At 37.5% G+C, this 3379-nt stretch overlaps 1 pseudogene; it reads right to left on the bottom strand.

Annotated features, from left to right (window-relative positions):
* Nucleotides 1–279: 279 nt before the first annotated feature.
* Nucleotides 280–1743, bottom strand: LOC104247772 (alkane hydroxylase MAH1-like; annotated as a pseudogene).
* Between the last annotated feature and the right edge of the window lie 1636 nt (nt 1744–3379).

Genomic DNA, 3379 nt, shown 5'->3' on the forward strand with positions numbered 1-3379 from the left:
TAATTCTCTAAAAAATATAAGTAGCGTAAGATTCAACGGGGACGTATCTGAACCCAGTACTTTTGATGTAGAACATAAATTTATATGTAAAAGTTCACTAAAATTGTCATAAATGGTAGGTCTGAACCCATAAGTATAAAGATATAATGAGTTCAATTTTAAAAAATTTAAAAGTTGAACCCATAACGTTTAAATTCTAGATTCCCCTCTGAGATTCAACCATCCTTTCCATGACAACCATCCCTTCCATGAATGAAAGGGTTGATTGATTCCACCAATCTAGCATGTCTTTTTATTTGGACCAAGATGAACCCTTTTGACGAGTCTAATTTTCAGACCATGTTTCATTTGAACGATTATAGAAGCACTTGGAGAAATGGTTTGAGCTTCCACTAGTTGGCTATGGTAACTATATATGATGGTGGCTGCTATCATTTTCATCTGAATGAATGCCATTTCATTAAATGCTGGAAATTTAAAAGACGGCTCATGTTTGATCTTTCTTATGAAATCCATCGTTCTGGCTTGAATTCTAAGCAATCTTTTCCCCATATAGTCTCAATTCTCCCCATTGTATAGAATGATAGCACAATTTTCGTGTTTGACTTGACCCAATGACCGCTTGGAAGTATGTCAAATTCAAGTGGAACTTTATTCTCCAAAGAAACTGGTGGAAATGCCTAAGAGTTTCACACAAAGCAGCATGTAAATAGATCAGTTTTCGTGTTTCTTCTATGTTGAAAAACTTGAGGTTTTCATCTTCTTTTAGTTGCAATTGTTCTTCAATCTCTTCCTAATCCTTGTCTCTACTAAAGGATTTTCAGCTAAGAGTCAAAAAAACCAAGTGATAGCTGCACTTGTGGTGTCTCTCCCAGCAAGCATCAAATTTCAGAAAGTATCCCTCAAAAATTCTTGTACATTACCCGTATTATCGCTATTCTTCCATAGATTGTATGCTTTAATATAGGCAGTAAATAAGTCGAAGTCTTCGTCTTTGATTACTTTGTTCATCAACTCTTCTTGCTTACGTGAAATGCAAGGATATAGAAACTGATCAAAAGCTTCCCATGCTTGAATGAGCTTCTTTTCTTTACCAATTTGAAGCCATTTTTGTAATTTCCAACAGCCTTCTGGTAAAATGTGTCTATACAAAAGTGCATCCACAGCATCGTTGAACGCTTTTTCACATGGAACATGAGGCAAACCAATAGATAATCTTTTTGGATCATGGTCAAGTAATAATTTGCTAATAGCATCAAAAGTGAATCTTTGAAAAATATCTTGCAAATCAAACGGTGTGCCTTGTTCTGCAAAAGTATCAAGAATTGGTCGGAGCCCTTTCTCAATAGTATCCCACATGTTCCTCTCTAACAAAGTTTGGAACTTGACATGTCTCATTAAAGACATGGTGGTCTTCCTATGAATTTCCCATAATTCGGAATCTACATCGAAGATTCCATTTCCTAAAATATCGAATGTTTTTTGGAATTCAAGACCCTTTGGATAGTTTGAGAAATTTTTACTAAGGATATGGTGGATATTTGCAGGATCACTAGTAATTAACATATTCAAATTGGTAAGCACAGGACCATAGAACTCAAATGTGCCCCCAATTTCCACAAGAACAGAAGTTGCAAATTCATGGACACGATGAGCATTTCGAATAAGCCCAGGTAACATTCCAACGAGAGGCCAATTTGTTGGCGCTGAGCTTTTGCACCATCTTTTGTAAGGTACCACCATGTAGAATAAGTGAAACAAATGATAATAATCAATAGAGAAAGAGAAAATTCAAGGACATCCATTTGATTGAGGTTTTTTTTCCCTTTCAAACTAGCTTTCGTTCTCTTTGTGTTTTGTAGGAAACTTATAAGCTTTTCCAGAAACTACGAGAGTATAGGCAGGCAGTATTGTGTCAATGGAGAAGATAAGGATGTGGGAATCTGGCAGGGAGTAATACATCTCAGTCATAGAGGATAAGTTAAATATAAGCTCATTAATATCAGTTGTGCCCTTGCGTAAATCTCTAACCGGGAAAGAAAGTTTATTATGTTTATGATATAACGCAATTTTAGTTCTTTCCCAAATGTGCGACTAGATTAAAATTTGGAACTCTTACACATGTTGAAAACGAAAATTTACTCAAGGAAAACTATAAAATAATGGTCCAAGCTCGTTAAGTTATTACTCATAGTAGTAATTCATGACTTTGTAAGAGACTATTACCGGTCAAATTCAGTAAATTTGGTTTAAATCTTGTATTATTTCTTTTTTAAGAAAATTATTGAATATGCACAAATCACCCAACTGGAAACTGTCACTTTTCCGACCACCAAATCCGTCATCAATTTGTCACGCCCCACACCTGAAGAAGCATGGCCGACACTCGGTGCCATACTCGGCCCGAGCATACCGCTCTATATCTGTGAACTCTAGAGGGGTAACCCTCAACTTAGGCCGATGAGGCCATATTCTAAATCGTCTGAAAATAACGCCACACTCATATGTGGGGTAAACATACCCAAAAGCTGATATATATAGCTGTGCAGGCCGACGAAGCCGCCATGAACATCTACTGATGTACAAAATATACAAGACTCTTCTACAAGCCTCTAGAGACAACTGAACTGCCCATCAAACCTGTATATATAAAATGGACACAAAGGTCTAGACCTGGTAAATCCGAGGAAGTGGAGCTTGCCAACCAAGCTGATGTTGGAACCTACTGCTTGGAGGGTCTATCCAACTGTCAATCGGGACCTGCATGCATGAAATGTAGCGTCTCTGGCAAAAGGGACGTCAGTACGAAATAATGTACCGAGTATGTAAGGCAACAGAATAACTGAAAGCTGAAACTGAACTGATAATATAACAACTGAAAGTAACTGGGAGTCAAAGATAATCTGAAGATACGCTTACCTGCTTATACTGATTCAACTCTCTCAATATAGTAAGCAAAATAGCAATCTGGCCTTATATGGCTCGGTATGTGTAACTGCTCTGCCATAGTAGGCTCACTCATAGGCGCTCGGCCATACTAGGCTCTGTATCTCAGCCATTCTAGGCTCGCTCATAGGCACTCTGCCACAGTAGGCTCGGTATAAAACTTACACTCTGCTCTCTTGACGGGAAGAAGACAATATTCAATTGTATATAAAGTCTTGATAAAGGAGAATGTTGTAACTTATCAGGCTAGGATAATGTATATAAATTCGGGAGTATGAACTTCTCTTTATGCCTTGTTATCAAACACATGTTGTTACGAAATCATGCCAAATGAAGGGAGGGCTTAGCCTTAACATACCTTAACCTCGTTGAGTCCTTAATAGCTTCTAAGCAACTCTTCAAATAGCTTAACTCAGTCTACCATAGCAAAAGG

Source organism: Nicotiana sylvestris, chromosome 12, assembly GCF_000393655.2.
Source record: "Nicotiana sylvestris chromosome 12, ASM39365v2, whole genome shotgun sequence".
In the NCBI taxonomy this organism is placed as follows: domain Eukaryota; kingdom Viridiplantae; phylum Streptophyta; class Magnoliopsida; order Solanales; family Solanaceae; genus Nicotiana; species Nicotiana sylvestris.